Source organism: Anolis carolinensis, chromosome 1 (genome assembly GCF_035594765.1).
Source record: "Anolis carolinensis isolate JA03-04 chromosome 1, rAnoCar3.1.pri, whole genome shotgun sequence".
Taxonomy (NCBI): Eukaryota; Metazoa; Chordata; class Lepidosauria; order Squamata; family Dactyloidae; genus Anolis; species Anolis carolinensis.
Genome location: NC_085841.1, coordinates 34260249 through 34282963, shown reverse-complemented (window position 1 = coordinate 34282963; position 22715 = coordinate 34260249). Strand labels below are relative to the sequence as shown.

Sequence of the window (22715 nt, the reverse complement as noted above, 5' to 3'; positions counted from 1 at the left end):
TCACCTATAATAGAGAGAAAGCAAACACACTCACCTTCCTCAAGCCTAGCCCCCAACAGCAGATGTGAGTCCCTCCCTCCATTCCAACTGCCAACCCAACCACTGTGAGGGAAAGAAAAGCAGCCATGAACTGCTGAATTGATTTCCCGTCCCACTGTCCCCTCTTTCTTGTGTGTCCTGTCTTATTTTGGTTGTAAGCCTGAGGGCAGGGAGCTGTCAACCCAATTAATTGTAAGCCACTCTGGGGATCCTTCTGGTTCAAGAGCAGGGCATAGATACTCTTCAATAAGGGAGCAAATAAATAAATAAATCTAATGACTGTCTCTAGGAACTAAGAACTGACAACATGAACACACAATTATAATATTTATTTGTGTAACATATTATGTGTCTCAAGTGCTTCCTGTGTTGACTTTCTATAATCCTTATTACAACCCTGCAAGGTTTGTTGTTAGCAGCTCTAAGTCGACTTCGACTTATGATGACTCAATGAATAGGAGGAGATCTTAAAGTCATCCCATCAACGAGAGCCCTGTTCCAGGCTTGCAGATTCAGGGGCATGGCTTCCTTTCATGATAATTTCAATTAAAGTCAAGTCATCCTGGCTTCTAGTGACAGTGCAGACTTGATTTTCTAGAACCCACTGATTTGTCTTTTTGTCAGCTGATGATATCAGCAGAACTCTTCTCTGGTACCACATTTCAGATGTATTGATTTTCTTCCAGTTCTCTTCAATCTCCAGCTTTCACAACCATGTATAGAAATGGGAAATATAACTACATGGCCATTCTTCAATGACATGTCTTTGCACTTCATGATATTGTCTGTCTACTGCTTCATAGCTGTCCTTCCAAATCCTAGTCTCGTCCTGCCAAAGATAGAAACAAGGATCAATACAACTATACAGTTGTACTGGCAATGAGTGTATTTTTGATACTGATAGATGCAATCTGTTCATCTCAAGTACAGTTTCATACAATTTAATGAAACCCTTCCAAGTTGATTTTAGCACCTCCTGCAACATAATTTGCAACAGGAGCAAATGTACATATTCACACTTCTTTCCGTTGCTATTTGCATGCCACTCTGGACTTTGTTTTATACACACCATGGAGGCTGATTAAGTGTTAACAGAGGAAAAATCCTATTGTTTTTTCATGTCTCTACAGGAAGTTCTGTTGCTGCTGTGGCCTGCTTGTTTCATCCCATGACATGGGGTAGCAATTGGTTAATTGGTTGGCTGTGCCGTTATTTATATCAGAGATTTGGAGATTGGGCCATCATATGGATGGTGCAGTAAAGGTTCAATTGAGTACAGAGCAGGCATCAGCAGATGCCCAATTACTTGACAGCTATGGAGTTTTGCCCTTGCCAGTCAAATAAAGCAACACCATTGTTTTCTATCCTTCAGCTGTTTTGAGTCTCAGTAAGTCTAAAACCCAATCAGGTAGTGTTCTGGCCATGCTAATGGGACAATAGAAAGTTCATACTACAATCAGTAGGCTTAGTGTATACCCAAAACATACAGACACACACAACAGAACCAAGGAATCTCTTGCTGAATAATTCAGGCCAGATTTTCAACAGAAATCCAAACTGTCACAAAAACCATTATTCCTATTTTAAAAACAATACTAATTTCAGAGTGTACTGTCAGTGGTTTTGCTTCTTATGGCTAAGCCTCCCATGGACTCTTAAAACAAGCATGCATTAGAAACATATTTCAAAAGGTGATATACAGAGAGAGGGAAATGGCTGTCTTAAAATAGGTATATTTTTGTCCTGGGTCTGGAGTAGTTGACAGGTATTGGACAGAGTCTGAGTATATGAATAATTGTCTGGAAACGTCTCTGCCCAAACTCTGGAGTGCATAGTATAATATTTCAAGAGGTGATAGGGGAAGGGAAGGGAAGTAATTATTCTATTATTGTCAGAGATTTTCAGGTCCCCTGGAGAGATAAATATATGCTGGTCTGGAGCTTCTGACATAGTATTCTTTTTGAAATAAATGAAGGTTTTTTGTATGTAATTTTGACATAGAACCTCAGCACGTTAAACAACTCAAGCTGGGGAGAAGCCGGGGCATCTGTTAGTCTGTGGGGCAAATCCAGCTGGCAGTGGGGGAAACTGTTGGCCCACATAACCCACGAGGAAAGCATTGCTGCCTGGCTCCCCCCCCCCCCCCGCCCCCAGAACTCACTTTCCCCAACTTTTCTTATGAGAACATGGGAAACCTCCCATGTTCTCTGGGCTCTGTCCTATGACACTTGCGGGATGGAGCCAGAACAGAGCTCTGCTGGAAGTAGGTCTGCATCATGTGATGGGCTCCAAAGGGCTCCATCATGGCTCCATCCTACAAGCATGTAGGACAGAGCCGAGGATCAATGTGATGAAGTCCATAATATCATGGGTTAAAGAAGTGTGACCAGAAACAACAAGAATTGCTTTCCTGTTGGCTGAAACAAAATGGGATAAAAATGAATGTACTTGTTGTAGCTCAGCAGCAGTCACAGAAGGCAGGGGTTGATGGGTTCACTGATTTTTTTTCGTGTCAGGAGCGACTTGAGAAACTGCAAGTCGCTTCTGGAGTGAGAGAATTGGCTGTCTGCAAGGTCATTGCCCAGGGGACGCCCAGATGTTTTGATGTTTTTACCATCCTTGTGGGAGGCTTCTCTCATGTCCCCGCAAGGAGCTGGAGCTGATAGAGGGAGCTCATCCGCACTCTCCCTGGGTGGGATTCGAACCTGGCAGCCTTCAGGTCAGCAACCCAACCTTCAAGTCACAAGGCTTTAACCCACTACTCCACCGGGGGCTCCTGGTTCACTGATGATTTAGAGTCAGATGGGATTGTGGGCTTTCCTGGGATTCATTCTGATGCAAGCTCTGGGATTCATTCTCATACAGAGACAAAAAGTGAAACTGCTTTCGAGACAGGCACAGATGGGCCTCTGATCCTCCAGGCCTTCAAAGCCAGTCAAGGGAGTTGGAATCATCCTCTCCAGAGTCTAGTGAAGATGAATTGATGAGACATTCTCATGGGAATGTACTTGGTGACATTGACCTAATTCAAGAGGCTCACCTGCAAATTCAAGCATATAGCCAGCTTCGTAGGTCAACATGCCTCCATGGGAAGCAAAGGTTCCAGGGGAGACGTAATGCTTTACGTCTGTATATTAGAAGCTACAGGCTCTTTGTGCTTCAGTTCAGGTAATGTGGCATTTAAGTTACAGTCAGACCTGGGTTCTCTAGTTCTTGTCTTGGTTTTGGTATTCAAGTATTCTGAGAGTTTTTCCATGTTCATGTTATGTTCAAGTTTTGCTCATGGATTCAAGTTGCTTTTGCCAGCTAGATTGTCTCGGTCTATGAAGTCTATGATCAAAACTCTAAATAATGACCACATTGAAACTGCAAATAAATTGCTCTGCCTCATTCACATATTTTATCAGTGTGTGTATGTGTGTGATAGGCGGGGAGTGTTGATGCAGGCCTCACCTTCATATTGTAAGCCTCCTGTTTTTCTCCATCATATCTTCTCTTTTTTTCTTACCAGAAAATGATGTATTAATGAAGTAGCTCTTATAGTCCTTCAGCTGGAAGCATCCTGGCTCTCAGACAGCTGGCTCAGTAGAGGCCAAAGAAAGACACAGAGGAAAAATGAAATATTCTGTCTCAGGCAAACAGAAAGAAAATAAGTACAAGCCACAGTCCACAAAAAGCTATCACAGTGCATTCAGAGAACTACTTGTCTTGAAATGGAAAAGACAATTCTAATTTCAGGGAACAGGCAGGTAAAAATAATCTTCTGATTTCTGGGAGCTGCTATTGTTGTGACACCAATGTCTTTATAAATCCAACATAGTCTGCCTTACGTATCTGCAACTAAACTATTCAGTACTGTCATTTTTCTGCAAAGAGAGTGACATTTTAAAGCACTGGAATCTAAATATTTTTTTAAAAATCCAAAATGGTCTAGATAGGTGGCTATGATTGTGATACTTAGCTTTTTGTTGGTTCAGTGTACACAAACTTTGTTTCATGCACAAAATTTTAAAAAAGTAAGATTACAATCAGACACATGTATAAGGTATCTATGAAACAAATGAATTTCATGTTTAGACTTGGGTCTCATCTCCAAGATACGCCATTATGTAATTATTGGCAGGTATTTGAAAATAAATAAATAATCCCAAATCCAAAACACTTTTATTTCCAAGCATTTTGGATAAGAAATACTCAACCTGTACTTCGAAAAAACACTTCTTGAAATCCATTTGTATTTGTTTTAAAGTGAACTTCTGGTGAACGATTTTAAATAAGTAACAGACTAAAGTGCCTATAAAAGTTTAAAACTTCTATTTCATCAAAGGTGCATTTCAAGTATATTTTGATTTTTGGATTCACCTCCTCAATAGATGAATGGTTCCAAGTTCACTTCATCACCTTTTATTACATAAAAGTGCTATGCCACCCTGACATTTAATTATGTCTTTAATATTCACAATAAGATATTTATAATGGGAGACTTAAACTTTCATGTATCTTAATTAAAGAAATTTTCTAAACCAGTTGTAACCTGCATTTGGCCTTATGATGCCTTCTGGAATAACAATGATCCGGCAGTTAATACATAGAGGTTCACAACTGATTGTTGCTCCTCTTCTTTAGAATATTAAGTAGGGCTGATTAATTATTATTCAGCCTGCTTGCCTCTTGCACACAGGACATCATCTTTGCACTGGGCTCCCAGTAGACAAAAGAATAATAGTAGTTTAAATGAAAAGCTTTTGAAATCACTTTGAGTGAGGTTGAGATTATAACCGGGTGGGTGGAAAAAGCTGTGCACATGATAGAGGCATTTGAGATATTGTATTGCAATCAAATGAATTTGTGGCTGTTTTAGGTACCTTAGAAGCAATACTGCCCTACTTATTATAATTTTCCCCTCTAAGGGGCCACAGTGTCAAATATAGACCAGCGCAAAGATCTGGAGGGCTAACCTGTATGCAAAAAATAGCTAACTTTGCTAAACTAACTCCACTGCCAATGCAAAAAGCTTCTGAAATAAGATTCATTTCAATGCCTTCAACTTTATACATGGTCCTCATGTACACAAAGCTTTCAGGTTAGACAGATAGACATCAAGAGAAGCAGATATTTGACCTGATCCAGAAAGTTTGACATCAATGCTAATATTTTACAGGGAGGGAAGATATAAATAGGACTAGTGGATGCATATCTTCTGTAACAGAGGCTTCCTGGAATAAATGCATTTGAATTAGCTGTTGACATAAGACTTTATTGCACAAGTCAGACAACTGGCATTACAGCTGGACTATCAACCTTTGTTGATGATCAACATCAAATGACTCTGTGGGAATCCTGGTACTGATTGGCCTCCTTCCTGTGATTTTCCTGTCTCTAGCTATGAATGGGTAACACCTATCAAGGGTTATCAATCCAACAACGTTTCTGTCACCTCCCTTGGTGCAATGGATCCGTTCCACTTCCATATCAGCATGCCAGCATTAAAATGATGTCAGAGGGTGAGTTCTTCCTCATCTCCCTTGTTAATCCCAAGTTGTCCATTTTCCATTTATTTCATAATTTATAATAATATTTGCCTTTTTTATTTTTCAAAGCTGGAATTCTAAAATAGCTCTTAATAATAATAATAATAATAATAATAATAATAATAATAATAATAATAATAATAAAAAAAGGTATTGGGGAAGGTAGAGTTATGAGAGTATGCAGGACTTTGAATTGTTGAAATGGCAAAACTGCATGATTCAAGAGAGGTGCAATATCGAAAGTGCTCAATGATCCACTACCAGTTATTTTAATGGAATAGTGGGTTTGTGTGATAAAATCCATAGTTACCATGGATTTTGGTTAGTACAGAAAATATCTGGAATTCTGCTAGGACCTTATCCTAGAACAAACATGGTAAAAAGGATGCATTCATATTACATGGTTACAGCATTATTATTCCACTTTAACAGTCATCTGTGCATCCTATTGAATCCTGGGATTTGTAATTTTGTCCTTCCTTAAACTGCCAAATCTAGGACTCTATAGAATGTTGTCATGGTAATTAAAATGGAATGTAATACTATATTTGTATAGTGTGTGAATGGACCTCAAGTATGTTCTGAGAGTTTCTACATGCTCTAAGCATGCACAACTGCAAAAATCTGGTGACTTCGAAAACAATGAGTTTCAGGCAAATAGCAATCAATAATCTACATCCACACAGAAATTTCTAAAAAGGGATTTTTACTGAATACACAAAAATAAAAAATACACAATATATTTTGTATTGAGGAATAGCAAATGCTTTGGTAGAGCTATTGACTATTCTAAAGCCTTTGACTGTGTGGATCATAATAAATTGTGGCAAGTTCTTGGTGGTATGGGGATACCAAATCACCATGTCTGTCTCCTGAGGAATCTATAACTACTTAGTAGCAACAGTAAGAACAGACCACAGAACAATAGACTGCTTCAAGACTGGGAAAGGGCATGGCTTCAACCAGTCTTTGTATTTCTAGGCGCAAAGATTACTGCAGACAAAGACTGCAGCCAAGAAATCAAAAGACGTTCACTTCTTGGAGGAGAGCAATGACCAATCTTGATAAAATAGTGAAGAGTAGAACATCATACTGGCAACAAAGGTCCGCATAATTAAAGTAATGGTATTCCCTGTAGTAACCTATGGATACAAGAGGTGGACCATAAGGATGGCTGAGTGAAGGAAGATAGACGCTTTTGAACCGTGGCATTGGAGGAAAATTCTGAGAGTGCCTTGGACCGCAAGACGGTCAAACCAGTCCCTACTCCAGGAAATAATGCCCAACTGCTCACTGGAGGGAAGAATATTAGAAGCAAATATGAGTACTTTGGCCACATCATGAAAAGACAGGAAAGCTTGGAGAAGATAATGATGCTGTGGAAAATAGAAGGAAACAAGAAAAGGGGCCGACCAAGGGCAAGATGGATGGATGGCAACCTTGAAGTGACTACCTAGACCTTGAAGGAGCTGGGGGTGGCGACGGCCGATAGGGAGCTTTGGCGTGGGCTGGTCCATGAGGTCACAAAGATTCAAAAGCAATTGAACAAATAAACAACAAAAATGTTAGAGCTTCATAAATGAGGAACGATACATGCAGAAAATAAATACAGGCATACGTCAGTTAACAAAGCTTCTAAAAAGAAGCTCCTTTTTCCAAAGTCTTTTACAGAAGCCCAACCTCCCTTTTCTTATTTTCTGTCAAGCAGGATATTTCTTTGCAAGGTTGGTACTGAAACTGTGTGGCAGGGGGTTGGATTAGATGGTTGATGTGGTCTCTTCCAACTTTATGATTCTATGAACTGTAGTTCAATGATTTCCAAAGTGTGCTAAGATCTAAGTGCACTTTCTCATATATCCTAAATTATCAAAGGTGCATACTCTAGGATGGAAAATATGAGGAAATGAAAAAATTGTGGATAAGACTAAGGCAGAATGGAGACATAGTTTTGATTGATTTTGTAATTAGTTATAAACATTGAGAAAAATTACATAAATGAAGAAGTTCAATTTGGGATTCGTTTCTGGTTGTATACTGAGCTATAGACAACACATTTTTTTTCTGCTGCAGCACATTTTGTCTTTTTTAACATAGCCAGCTGTTGTGTGGTTTTTTGTTGTTTAGTTGACAAGTTTTTGTTTTTAACAATAAGCCCCCCTCTGGGACATGTCATTTGGAACCTGTGTTTGTCATGCTTATAGTGCAGGGAAAAACACACAGTAAATTCAATCTTTAAATTAAGCTGTAACCAAGCTTGTATATTCATTAGAGGAGAAAAATTCTCTTCTGAGAAGTTCAAATTGTTTATTGATTTTCATTTCTGTGTTCAAGTGAAGCTTGAGTAAGTCTGTCTTACTGCAGTCCCTCTGGGGCAGCATAGCCAACAAGTGCATCGCATTTTAACCTAAGTGAGCAGTTACCAACAAAAATCTGAGAATACCTTTAAAACTATATTAATAAATAGCTAAAGGGTGAGATTTCCAGTTCAATAAGGCTGTTTGATTTGCCAAGAAAAATAGCAACCTTGAATTCTAGGCTACATTAACATCAATATTTGTAAAAAGCTGAAAATTGAAATCAGGTAATTGGAAAGTAGAATTAGTGGCATGCTGTGCAGGATGTAAAAGATGATACACAGTTTCATTTCTTAAATATTGTGATGTCAAAATAATCTAAGGCAATGAAATTGCTGTTATTGTGTGAGTTCACTAATGGAAAATGCAATAATTTACAATTGCTCTTTTCAGGCTTGAATATCATTTGTTGTTGTCCCGCTCCAGATAGATGTACAGAGAAGTCATCTTCTGCAAACGTTTCTCTGCTGGGTAGGAAAACATGCAAGCAGATCGTCAATGTATTGGGAAGACATCTCCACATGTATGTGAATAAACTCTAGGCTCTTGTTTTTCCTATTCTGTAACAGAATTTTGATTTTGCTTTAATAATTTCCTTTCCTTTGCATGTTTTTCTGACTTCTGTGCAAGTGTACTGTTTGCCATAAATTTTGGCTGCCATTGGAATTATTCCTATTAACAACTGTTTCTGTTTCCCTACCCCACTTTTTGTTTATTAATTTTCTATTAATTCATACGCAAGATGTCAAGACGTAAAGAAAACTCCACTCTAGATTTCAAGTGTTTTAATTCATATTTTTAATCCACACACTATGTTTTTCCTTAAAAATATTATTCATATAAAATAGTAGTACCAGCATCTTGTATTTTAATAGACGAAAAAGATTTTCTCAAACAGGGTAACCCAAACTTGGGCTTAGTCCCCTATTCATTCCACTACTTCTATCTCTCCCCCTTTCCCTTTCTTCAATAATTCTTTGAATATCTTTCAGGTTTCATTCAATCATTTTTTTAAAGTACAAATTAGAAATCACTTCACCAAATTTAACTGTTTACATAAATGGTATGGTGGCCTCAGAACTTTAACAATACTTTTATACATTTTTTTCAAAGTAGACAACAGCCATTCTTGTCATTTTTCATGTATTTCAAATGTTGATGTACTTTATATTCTGTGTATTTTTTCTGTTTTATTATTTTTATTGCATTTAACAGCTTGAAAACAATCAAGGACAAGTGTTCTCCATTGCATCTGCCCAATTACTGCAATAGATAGATGATGATGATGATGATGATGATGATGATGATGATGATGATAGATAGATAGCTGTTGTAACTGTAGCCTTTTCTCCACATCCTATCAGTTTCCTAGTCAATTAACTCCCTCTACCCATCACACAAGCACACACTCACACTTCTCTGCACTTAAACAATATTCCCTAGTAGCTGCAGAATCAGAGAGAAATATTATTTGTTATTTGCTTTATTTATATTTCTTTTGTCATGGGACCCAAGGAAGTTTAAGATTAGGCATGAAAGAGACCAGCTTGATGAAAGTGTTGTTGTTGTTGTTGTTGTTGTTGTTGTTGTTGTTGTTGTTGTTGTTATGTTTATGTATACCCCACTTTTTCTCTCCACAAGGAGACTCAAAGCAGCTATAGACCATACCTAAGAAACAAGCAAATTGACTTCACTTTTTTTTTTTTGCTGACATCAAATTGACTTTGACTTAGGACTTTATCACACCAGCTTGCTCTCTCTTCACATTCGTGCTAGTATATATACTGATTTTAGAACATTCACTATCTCATTTCTTTGCATTAGTGTGGCTGCACTGCGTAGGAAATCTGAGGTCAATCTCCCACACAGCCTAACATGCCCTACCCAGCATTCCTTGGTATATATATATATATATATATATCATAAATTTGCAAATCAGAAAAGAAATAGAGAAAAAAAAAGATAACAGCCATCTTGGGATTAGCAAGGGAGAGAAGAATCACATCCACTAAAACTACTTGACTGCTGGCATTTTGGCACAGAAGTGAAAGAGAGCTAATGAGTAAGTAGTGTGATGAGAAGGCATTGTGGCTTAATTTATTTATTTACTTTGTCTCTCGTTGAGGGACTCAGAGCGGCTAACATAAGGCAATAATTCAATGCCATTCCACATAAACCACATCACATTCAAAAGACATAAATAAATACATATAAAAATCTGTACAACTAATCTAGATACAATAATACGAGATAAGACATTATTAAAAACCATCTTTAAACAAAAACTGCCTCCGTTTCATTGCTGCATTCCACAACCATTGCACATAATAATAATAATAATAATAATAATAATAATAATAATAATAATAATACTTTATTTGTATCCCACCCCATCTCCCTGAGGGGACTCAGAGCAACTTACAACACAATAATAGTGCAAACCATAAACAATAATTATTAAGATAAACAACAAAATTAACTTAACTCAACAAAAAAGTGACAGAAAATAATATAAAAATAAAACAACATATTAAATTGACACAACAACCATCATTCATAAGTGAAAATAAACAGTAATCATGTTTAAAAGAATGAAAAGATCCCAAGCACTGGTCTGGTTCAAAAATGAAAATCCAATTAAAACTTAGTCCCATTGAAGTCCCCTGTCCGTTAGATTGCATGAATAATTGTGAAAGCCTTGTTTTAAATGCCAGGTTTTTAATTCCTTCTAAAAAGTTGAAAATGTGGAAGCTTAGCTTACCACCCTGTGGAGAGCATTCCAGAGCTGCCGGGGGGGGGGGGGGGGCGGCACAACTGAGAAGGCCTCTCCACCAACCATACTTGTGATGGCCTCCCTGGCAGATCTTAATGCTCAAACAGGTTCATAGGGAGAGATGCGGTCACGTAAATAGGCTGGACCTGAACCTAACTTAACCCAGCTTAACTATTGTCTTCCCCAAAGGCTTCCTTCTAATGGTAAGTTTTTATTTCTTTTCTAAAAGATAACAGGAAAGGAGCCATCCTGATGTCCTTTGGGGGGGAGTTCCAGAGCTGAGGAGCCACTGTGAAGAAGGCCCTCTCTCTCATTTCCACCAGCTGCACTTGAGATGGGGGTCACACTGAGAATAGGGTCTCTCTAGCCAAACGTAGGGCTTGGGCAGGCTCGTGTCGGGAAATGAATTTGGATAGATAGGTTGGATCTGAAACATTCAGGGCTTTAAAGGTTAAAACCAGCACCTTGAATTGTGCCAGGAAGCACACTGGTATCCAGTGGAGCTGCTGTAACAAGGGGTTTTTTTGCTCCCCGTATGGCGCTACAGTAAGCAGCCTGGCTGCAGATCTTTGGGTCAGCTGAACCTTCCGAACGGTCTTCAAGGGCAGATGTACATAAAGCACATTACAGTAATCCAGTCTAGATGTGACAAGGGCACAGACTGCTGTAGCCAGATCTGACTTCACAAGGTACCGGCACAGTTGGTGCACAAGTTTTAATTGTGCAGAGGCTCCCCTGGCTACGGCTAACACCTGAGGTTCCAGGGACAGTGGTGAAGACAGTACTGTTTCATTATCTGGGTGGAGGCCACTGGAGGGAGATAGAGAGAGAGAGTCCATTTTACAGGGAGGGAGTTGAATGAAGAAAACCATTCCCCACATTTTTGCTGGTTATTATCCCTCCCCACTTCCCTTATCATAAATTAAGGTTGTTTCTACAATAGGAACATGCATAGGAGGAATAACAGGAAAACAGGGGTAAATGGTTTTCCTCCTTCAATCCACCCTCCACCCCATAAAATGGACTATCCTTCTCTCTCTAGCATCTCCTAGTGGCCTCCGCCCAGATAATGGAACTGTACCATTAATACTTATACGATAGTAAAAAAAAAAATAAGTAAAATGTAATGTAATGTACAAACATTTATTAGCAATTGCTCTCTATATCTGAGTTACTAGAATAACATTTTACTCCACTATTTCCAACTGTTGCTGTGCATGTATTGCCAGTTTCATTTGAAGAAAGGCTTCCTTGATTTTGGAGAAACAATGTCAAAATAAATAAATGTAGATTTATTCATATGTTTACGTATTGTATGACACTGATTATTTTGAAGAATTCCATCTCCATGCAAGCCTGGTCAAGTGAAAGAATTGGCCTTGGTATCCTTGCATGAGAGACAATGAACAAATCTCTGTTGATCCTGCTTGACATTTCAGCAACTTTTAATGTTGCTGACTCCAATATTATCCCATATCACCTCTGTCAATTTAGAAATAGTCTTATAGTGATTTTATTCCTGATTGTGGGGATCTCTGCACAAAATAACATTGGCCTACTGTGTTTCAGCGTCCTAACAATAATATTTATGATTAAAGCTGGGCAGAAAGATAATTAAGGAGTTTGGTGTGAGATATCATTCGTTCTATTTTTCTGAAACAAGAGTTGGCCCATGGATGCTGTAATAGCAAACAAACTGAGACTAATGATGGGACTCTGTGTGCCAGTAGTAGATATAAGAACTGGGGGGATGTGCCTATAGGCAGGCCCAAGTTATGAACAAGATAGGTTCTGTAGGTTTGTTCTTAAGTTGAATTTGTTTGTAAGTTGGAACAGGTATTTTTAAAAGTGTAACTCCAGCCATATATACATACATATATGTGTGTGTGTGCATAAGCTTTGAAAAGCATAGGGAAGGGTTAACACCCTTTTGGAGTTTGTTTTGCTATATGTGCTCCTGTTCAGAAGATTTCACCTCACTTTCTATCCTTGTGATCATTGGAATTTGAAAAAAGTGGCTTGTTGTGGAAACAAGGATTGGTGGTAAAGGTTCAGTAGAGACAGCTTTTCCCCATGATAACTCTTTCAGGAGTGAATATCCCTTTTGAGGGGTAGATTTCTCTCACTTCTTGTTTTCTCACCCCCGTTCTGAACTATGAGTGTCAACTGGATTTAAGTAACTCGGGGCCTGTCTAGATAGGCTTTGTTGTTTTAATTATTGTACTATGTTTTATAAGGAGATCCCCTTAAGTTTGTCTGGAGCCTGCAAGTAATGTAGAAAGCAAAAGTCAGAATGCTGAATGGGATGCCTCCCTAGCCACACATGTATTCTTCCAGTGTTGAAGCAACTGCATAGCTGCTTATTACCCAAAAAATAAAAAAAAAATTGTTGATATATAAAACTCTCAAAAACTTGAAACCAAATTCTCTGGTGTACCACCTTCCCTAACACAGACCTATACAATCACTATGGTCAATGGATGGAGATTTGCTGGATGTTCCACAATTTACAGATTGCTATTCGACAGCAATCCAGAAGTGGGACTTCTCGGTACTGATAGTTCCCATGGCTTGGAATACTCTCTTTTCTGGAATCCTAAACATTAGATTTGGGTTAGGAGAACTTTTATCCAAATTGTACTCCGGAGCCACTGGGCGATATGCCTATTTAGACTTTTGCCTCTTTGACATGATGAATAGAGACTGTTCTTAAAACTCCACTCAGCTTCAAAATAAGTTTGTTATGCAACACGAAAAGCTGCTGGCTGAGTGTAATTGGACACATTACTTTGTATTCCAAACTAGTGATACAATATTTAGATATAAGTCAATGAATTGTTATTCCTGGCCATTTTATGTCATCTTCAGAAGCCTCAGATGTAGAAGAAAACGGAAGCCCCTTCCACACAGCTGTGGAATCCACATTGAATTGGCTTACATGGCAGTGTGGACTCAGATAATTCAGTTCAAAGCAGATATTGTGGATTATTTGCCTTGGTATTCTGGGTTATATGGCTGTGTAGAAGAGCCCCAAAACCTCTGTAACCAATTCCTTACTCACTTTGGCAAAAGGTATATAAATAGGACATTTAATCACCGACAATCACAGTTCCTGTAGCTTTATTTCCATGGGTATACCTGGAGACAATTAGGCAGAAATAGTCTTCCATTTTAATTTTTAGTCTTCCTATAGGAGACAGGTCTATAAAGTATCCTCTGTCTCATAACTGAGACAATAACCTTTGAGTCTTCTTATTACCTATCCCCACATGTTATAAAATATATACATCAAATTTATTCATGCAAATATTATGAGAGGTATGAAGTTTAATTCTGCACTATTTCGTGTATTTGAAGATCTAAATGGCTGCTTGTTTCAATAGCGCACCCCAGTTAACAATGCAAAAGAGCATGCCAGCTGATCACTCTTCAGTTTAAGTCAGGGGTCCCCAAACTAAGGCCCGGGGGCCGGATGCGGCCCTCCAAGGTCATTTACCTGGCCCCCGCCCTCAGTTTTATAATATAATATTTTTATATCAGTTTTAATAATATAATATATTGTATATACATAAAATATTGATAATAATATTGTGCTATACAATATAATACTAATAATAATACCATATAATAATATTAATTATATGTTATATATTACGTATTATATAATATTATAGTGGTATAGTTCAATATAGTAATATATAATGCTAATATTGTGCTATGCTAATAATATAATACATTGTATGTACATACAGCTGCTCTGAGTCCCCTTCAGGGTGAGAAGGGCGGGATATAAATGTAGTAAATAAATGCAGTAAATAAATAATTAATTTTAGACTTAGGCTCGGCCAAAGTCTGACGTGACTTGAAGGCACAACAACAACAATCCTAATTAACTTGACTATCTCATTGACCAGTAGCAGGCCCACACTTTCCATTGAAATCCTGATAGGTTTATGTTGGTTAAAATTGTTTTCATTTTTAAATATTGTATTGTTCTTTCATTGTTGTTGTTACACTACAAATAAGACATGTGCGGTATGCATAGGAATTTGTTTGTATTTTTTTTTCAAATGATAATTCGGCCCCTCAACAGTCTGAAGGATAGTGTACCAGCCCTCGGCTTCAAAAGTTTGGGGACCCCTGGTTTAAGTACTGGAGGTTAGCAATCCTTGATGTCATATAAGACTCATCAGAAGAGGGCACTGGTTCTTTAACAGGCCCATTACTTTTCCAAGGTACACTTTAGCCCAAGATAACCAGGAACTAGTGACCATGAGTTTATTTATTTGTTGGTAAGAATGGGATACTGATGGGAGAATTTGGTTCTTCTTAACTTTGAGTCCTAAGAGAATGCATGATCATAAATCTGAGGAAAAGGGGTGAGATTATGAATATCTTTTATACATACATACACATACACACACACACACACACACACACACACACAGACATTGGCGTCTACATGTCAATTAGTGGTATGCATGCATTTGTATGGAATTGCTGTTTGTTTTGTGTAGTTTAATTCATTTTACATCAGTTTTGTATTTGTCCCTGAGGCACCTATACGAATAGAATTTTCATCTGGCTTAGGAAAAAAATTAAAATTTTAGAACCATTGGTGGCAATGAGAGGGCTTCCAAGGTTAACCCCCCCCCCACTCCATTTTTGGGGCTAGAGGGGTTAAAATCACCACACACAGAGGGCATTTCGACCCCTTTTAGCCCACCAACTTTTAAAACATTTGGGTCTTCCCCAGAGTACTATTGCTATTAATATGAATATTATTATTAACACCCTGTCATGGGGAAACAGACCTCTCTCAGACCCAGCTCAGGGTCCCAGAGTAACTATTGTTCTTAATATTAATGTTATTATTAGCACCCATTGGCACACATCAGCTGTCATGGGGAAGCAGACCACTCTCAGACTCAGCTTAGGGTCCCAGAGTAACTATTGTTATTAATATTAATATTATTATTAACACCCATTGGTACACATCAGCTGTAATGGGAAAGCAGCCCTCTGTCAGTACCTGCTTATTGTTACGTGGCCAAAATGAAAGGAAAATGAAAGCAAGCATGATAAATGTGTGGCTTTCATTTTCGTGTCTCCTCTCATTTTCTTATGAAAATGTCGTTATTCGTTTCATGTAGACAAATGGTCAACACAAAACAAAAGCACGAAGAAAACATATATCGCGTACATCCCTAATGCCAACCATTTCCACTTTTTGGCAGTGCTCTGATCCCTAATCAAAGAATGCTATACAGAATATTTAAAGAAAATTTTTTGAAACTTTTTTCTTTTATACACACATACACACTTTGCACAGGCAATATAACCATACTCATTGTGAGTTCATGTTTACCTGTCCCCATGACATTCCTGAACTTTCAGGAGGTATCAAAGGGTAAACTGGGTTTATCCATTTTAGTCCCATGTTAAGAAAAGTCAGGGCATGCTCCAGACTTTGCCTGTCACTTCGGAGCAACCCTGAAGCTTTGGGGCAACGTGAACAGTACAATTGGGTCCAATTTGGACTTGTTTGCTGTCCACATGGGGCCTTGCTATCACCTTACCATCTGCATGAGCTTCTGGCTGTTGCAGATGCCCCATGTAGACATCAGCAGAGGTGCTGACCTGATAAGAAAAAAGATGAGATCAGCCCCCTCCTTCTACCTTTGACCCACTGCCACTGTGGATTTGGGATGGTGTGTGTCTATGGGCTCCGCTTTAACTGGTAGTGGCTAGCATAGACATTGCCTCAGTTTCTCTCTCTTCCCCCCCCCTCTCCTAGTATGATATAGTATGGTATATAAACACACACAATTATATTGCAATGTAACATATCATAGAAGCATAAATATAAGTACTCTATTATAAACACATATACTGTAAAATGCTGTATGAGGGATGCACTGCCCTCAATCCAAAATGCACCATGAACAACTGAATGTAGGCTGAATGAAAAAGATGGAGCCAAGTCAATTAAGAGAGGAAAAAGCATTGTCATAAAAACAATGTACAAAAATAACGAAAGATCTGATTGTGCATCAAATGTGTGAGTTCTGTTTATAATTTAGAATAATCAACAATAGTGGCTCGTCAAAAAGCAGAGGGCACCTGTACTGGATATATCTACATCCCGGATATAGACTCATAGGCCCCAGGCCCATAGCCAGGATTTTGATTTGGAGGTTGGGGTGGGGGGCTGAGTCTGAGTGAGAGAGGATCTGCCCTAGCAAACCTTTTGTATCGTTATCCCAATACTCCCATGCATATGGGATATATTGAGCATGGTGATCAGATCATGATATGAATAAACATAACAGTACCAGTAAGGCCTTCTCGTGAACCACCCTGAGAATTTCGGGGGAGGGGGTGAAGCCCCTCAAGCCCCCCCCCTCCCGGCTACATACCTGATAGGCCCCTTCCACATAGCTGTATAAAATCCACATTGAACTGGATTATATGGCACTGTGGACTAATAATCCAGTTCAAAGTAGATATTGTGGATTGTCTGCCTTGATATTCTGGGTTATATGGCTGTGTGGAAGGGCCTATAAAATCATATAGATGGAAGAGACCACAAGGGCCATCCAGTTCAACTCCTTGTCATGAAGGCATACACAATCAAGGCATTCTCAACAGATATAAAACTGAAATTCTGGATAACAATGCTATAGATCTGTTTCTATCTCATTCTATAATCTTTATAGTCTTTAATGTGACACAGGCCTCTTTGTTTTAGTAGTCAGGAAACTCTTTTAAACTTTTTGCTAGAAGTGGCAGGAGGTGGCAGTGCTCTGCTTCACCGTGAGACATGGGAAATTCTCATTGCCTGCATCGCCCACATCACTGGGAGGGCGATCACATTGGGGGAAGCATGAGCGTGCGTGGAGCGTGCAGCTTTCCCCATAGATTATGGCAACATGGGAAGCCTCCTGTGTTGCCTCAGTATCTGCGGCATCCATGGCATACCAGTTCCGCCCTCCACCCATGGAGCCAGCACAATGTCGTCTGATAGGAGCTGGCCAGTTCTATGGGTGACCAGGGATAGATCACTGATTCTAGCCCTGTATGATATGGTTGATGGTTTCTAGACCTGTTTCTTTTCCTTGGTATCCCATTGAGAGAAGAATTCTGTTGAACAAACTCATCCTTGTTCCTTTCACTGTGTTTTTGTCCACTATGTAGCTAACAAGCAACAAATCAAAGAGAAGCATACAGATTAGAAATTAGATTAGATAGAGATTACATAGTTGCTTTGCAAGGGATATTTGGAAAATCTAATATCTTAAAGCACTCTGGAGGGAATTGCCTTGTGGAACAAAATAAATAACAACAAGACAACTGCAGGAGGAAAGATCATTCCATCACTTCACTGAGATATCATAAAAAGGACAGAGGGGAAGCCAAACATTTATTGGTAGGGAAGGTTTTCCCCTCCTTTTAATAGTCACTATAAATATGGTTGTTGACAATAAATAAATGTGAAGAACACGCTGAACATGAACACATGCTGGAGGAAAGGCTGCTCATACCAAATACATTATAGGAGTTCTTCAAGAGCTGTTCATCCATGTTAAAACCACCTCACCTGTAATAATGTCAAGGAGAATGAAAGTTACAATGGTCAGGAACTGAATTAGTGCATCTGGTTGTTCAGGCAGAATACTTGAAAAGGGCAAAGACATGAAACTGTAAGGCCCACATTCAATATCTTTTAAGTGCAGAAGTAGACATCACAGGGTAAAGAATGAGTCCTCATTCTTGTGATGCTACACTTGTGATGCCCATACAGAGATTGGTGTGTGATTGACTTTCCCTCACGCAATTCTCAATCTCCCAAATCCATTTTCACTCACCACTCAGTTGGGGCTTGAAAGCCAGAAGAAACTCTCCTTTTGGTAAAAGTAGCTACTAGTGATAGGTGCATAAATGTACTTTGTTTATCTCATTTACATGCCACATTTCTCCTGGAATGGGAGCCAGATCAGCTTCTAAAGTCTAAAAACAATGGGATATTAGAAAAAAACACACAATTAATCAATCGCCATATTAGAACACCCCTAATATAAAATGTTTTTTAAAAGCATAAGGTAAAAAACACAAAGCCCATAAAAATGCTCCCTGTAACTAATTAAGCCACTACATGTTGAGCATCTCTTATCTGGAATTCTAAAACCAGAAATACTTCAAAATTCTTCATATGGATGGCTGAGATGACACCTTTACTTTATGATGGTTAAGTTTACACAAACGTTCTTTACACATTTTTTTAAAATTAAAATTTAAAAAGGCTCACTTTTGGATTGCTCCCAAATAGCAATTAGACTATGTGTATAAGGTATTAATTAAACATAAATAAAAGCCATTTTTAGACTTGGGCTCCATCTCCAAGATGTCACATTATGTGCATATATGCAAATACAAATATTCCAATATCTGAAAAAATCAGAAATCCAGTTCCACACTATATTATATGGCAGTATAGATAGGGCCACTGGCCATCTAGATCAGGGTAAAACCAGCAGAGAAGGAAACAGTTCACCAGGAATGGTTACATGTGAAGTCCTGGAACCCATTCGAGGCCTGGATGGTTCTTATGTGCACCATAAAGATTAACCTCAAACTGGTTCCAGAATCTGCAGTGTCTGTGGGTTTATGGCTGTGGAAGAATCAGGGTTTTTTCTTTCTCTGCTCCCTGCCACAATGTGCATGTACGGATCACCAGAGCACCCATCCTTAACTGGTTTTGTCATGCAGTGTGCTTTACACTGAGGTATGCTGATGCACTTTATTCAGAGGTTCTCCTGACTTTGCTTATCCCTGTTTAAATCCCCTAAAGTGTAAATGCTTCCCTGGTACAGGGACAATTTCCAACCAACCTTAAAATAGCATAATTAGACCATTTCTGAAAGAAAGAAAAAACCACCCCTGGATCCATTGTCATTAAACAACTATCAGCCTATTTCTAACCTTCCTTTTCTGGGCAAGGTTCTTGAGCGGATGATCGCTACTACACAACTCCAGGATTTCTTGGATGAAGCCAATTATCTGGCTCCATCTCATTCCAGGTTTAGGCCTGGTTATGGAACAGAGACAGCTTTGGTCGCCTTGGTGAATGACCTCTGCAAAGAACTAGACAGGGGGAGTGTGTCCCTGTTGGTTCTCCTGGATCTCTCAGTGGCTTTCGATACCATCAACCATTATATTTTTTTGGGTTGACTCGCTGGGATGGGACTTGGAGGCACTGTTCTACAGTGGCTCTGCTCATTCCCGGAAGGCTGGACCCAGAAGGTGGTGCTGGGGAAATACCTGCTTGTATCCCTGGCCATTGGCTTATGAAGTCCCACAGGGTTCAGTTCTGTGATTTTTACACTGACTGGTCTAATAACCACAAGCTGTTTTAACTATGTTTAACTAGGTTAATTGTTTTATCCTTAAGTTATTGTGTTTTGTTTTTGATTTACAGCCTTTTGTTTGATATTATGTATATTGTTTTTGTGTTGTGAGCTTCCCAAGTCCCTTTGGGGAGAGGAGGTGGGATATAAATTGTTGTTGTTGTTGTTGTTTTTGTTATTGCAGGGATCTCAGTAAATGAATAGAGTCCTAGAGCAAATCAAGTCTGAACTCTGACTAAAGGTCAAGATAACTACGACTCTGGTACTTTGGATATATTATGAGATAACACAAGTCATTGAAAATAAGAACATGCTTAGTAAAGTGGAAGCCAGAAAGAAGAAAGAGAAACTGTACTACAGGTGGAATGACTCAAGCAAGGAACTCATAGCTCTGAGTTTGTAACACCTAAGCAAGGCTATTAATGACAAGGTATCATGGAGATTTATTGTTCATAGTGTCACCATGGGTCAAAGCTGATTTGATGGGATTAACAACAATCGGTGTATGGTGATTCCAAACCAGAAGAGGGGACTTTCCATGTTCTATTGCACAATATGCCCTCTGTGTGAATTCTGTGGGGGAACAATGTTATCCTCGTATATTTTAACTCATTTCCATATACTATTTTAGAAACAAATTACCAGAAAAATCTTATTCTACATAATGTTTGAAGCAATTTTATTGTCTGCAATATGCAGCTCAACAGAAAGTGGCTTGGCTGTACCACTTTGACTCAGTAGATTCTCTTCTGGTATCACAACAAAAGTACTGCATCAAATCTCATTAAATAACTCAAAAAAAAAATTCCAGAGGCTGTGCAAGAGTCAGTAATGGCAATGAAAGTTTCACATTATCTACCTTGTCCACATTTCCTCAAAGATCAATACGGCTAAGTACACCTTCTGCATACTCCTATAAGGAGACAAGTATGAAACTCAGTTGCATCAAACACAGTGTGACACCAGCTTTAGATGGGCCCTCCCCTCCTCCTCCCCCAATATCTGGGGAGAAATATCAATACTATGTTTGAATTACATTAGTTGGAACAAGGATGAATGTGATGGTGCAAAGTCAAAAGGATTTACTCAGCAACTTTCCATAAATGATAAATGGTCTTTGCAAAAGCAAAGCTTCTTGCAGAGTATTTTACTAACATGTAAAATCTTTCACTTTGCTATTATGGATTTGTCACAATGTTGAAATTTCCCAGCAGGCTCTATGGAATGAAAATATTAACACTGAGAAGGAGATTTTTCCCCTCCCAACAAACCTAAGGGTATGCATTTAACTTGCAGATTTTGACTGATTCCAGTATTACCAAAGAAGTATACTTTTTGTCAGATTCTATAGTGCATGGCAGAAAAGGTAATTTTCTGGAAATACTAGGTGAGGCCTACAAAGCTATATCTGTTTCTTGATGTCACAGCTGCCACTTCCCATTTCAGACTTTACCACATTTAAAAATGGTATATCTATATATGATGAATTACTGAATATTACTTGCCAAGTGTTTAACCATTTAAAACTGGAGAGAAAATTGCTTGGAGCAACAAGGATTAAAGGCAGTTCACTTGAAGGTTGCCCTATACAACTGTCTGGGAATGTCAAGTTCTCAGGGCCTTCTACACATGCAGTAAAACCTGGAAATAACCAATATTAAAAGGATGGTGGTGACTAAAAGACATTTGGGGAACGTGGGGGTGGAATTGGGTTAACAGCTGAAAAGCACATATTTAAAAGATACACTTAAAACCCGATTCTGCCCTCAAAATGGGCACCTTCATATGGCTCTATCCCTGCAGTCGTGCAAGACATTTGACTTCCTTTCCATCCCCGTGTGTGGACTGCTCCAACACATGGGTTTTTAAAGCCTGAAACAGCTGATCGGGCTGTCAAAAATTATGAAGATTGGTGAAGAGATAGATAAGAAATCTGCTTGTGTGTACATTGGGATCTCCACATGTATGTGTATGAGGTCCAGTGCATATTTTCAAGATGAATATTTTCTAACTGACCATATGGTAAGATGGCATATGCACCAGAGTGAAGACAAGATGATAGAAAAAGAATAAATGTGCTCGTTTGTGATTAAAATTGACAAGGCTACAACATCCATTGTTCAAACTGCTGGGCAAGAAATAGTTTGGACGATAACGAACTAACCAATATCTAGGTGATTTAATTCATCATAACTTGATAATGGCTATACTTGAAGCAAAAGAGCCCAAATGCCCTAAAAGCACAGGATTCCATTTGATCTAGTAAGTTAAGCATGGTTAGTACTTGGATGGGAAAGCACTGACAAATGACAGGTGCTGTAGACTATATTACAGATTAAGGAACTGATAAACCACCTCTGAGGGCCCTTCACACAGGCCCTAATATTTGAGAGAAACTGGGATAAAAGTGGCTATATAACGCTTACCAAAAATGTGTGCTGAATTGCATCATCGGCTAAAAAACACGGGTTAAAAATGTGCGCTTAAAACCCAAGATCGGCTAAAAAAAAGTGCATATTTGCATCACTGTACATCCCTGCATTCACAAAAAACATGAAACTTTGTTGTGATACACTGGTGTGCACTACACCAGCACATTTTAAAATCCCAA

General features: G+C 38.7%; 2 long non-coding RNA genes across 2 annotated transcripts in view; one reads left to right on the top strand and one right to left on the bottom strand.

Annotated features, from left to right (window-relative positions):
* Positions 1 to 359: 359 nt before the first annotated feature.
* The window catches only part of LOC134296675 (uncharacterized), a 33591-nt gene continuing 11235 nt past the window's right edge, over positions 360 to 22715 (bottom strand). The window contains exons 3-5 of the long non-coding RNA XR_010003495.1: positions 18566 to 18707; positions 3493 to 3616; positions 360 to 868 (exon numbers count right to left, since the gene is read on the bottom strand). This is a non-coding gene — a long non-coding RNA (uncharacterized LOC134296675). The remainder of the gene's footprint in view (positions 869 to 3492; positions 3617 to 18565; positions 18708 to 22715) is intronic.
* On the top strand, positions 3600 to 8760 carry LOC134296677 (uncharacterized). Its single transcript, XR_010003496.1, has 3 exons — positions 3600 to 3788; positions 5423 to 5543; positions 8318 to 8760. It is a non-coding gene; the product is annotated as an uncharacterized LOC134296677 (long non-coding RNA).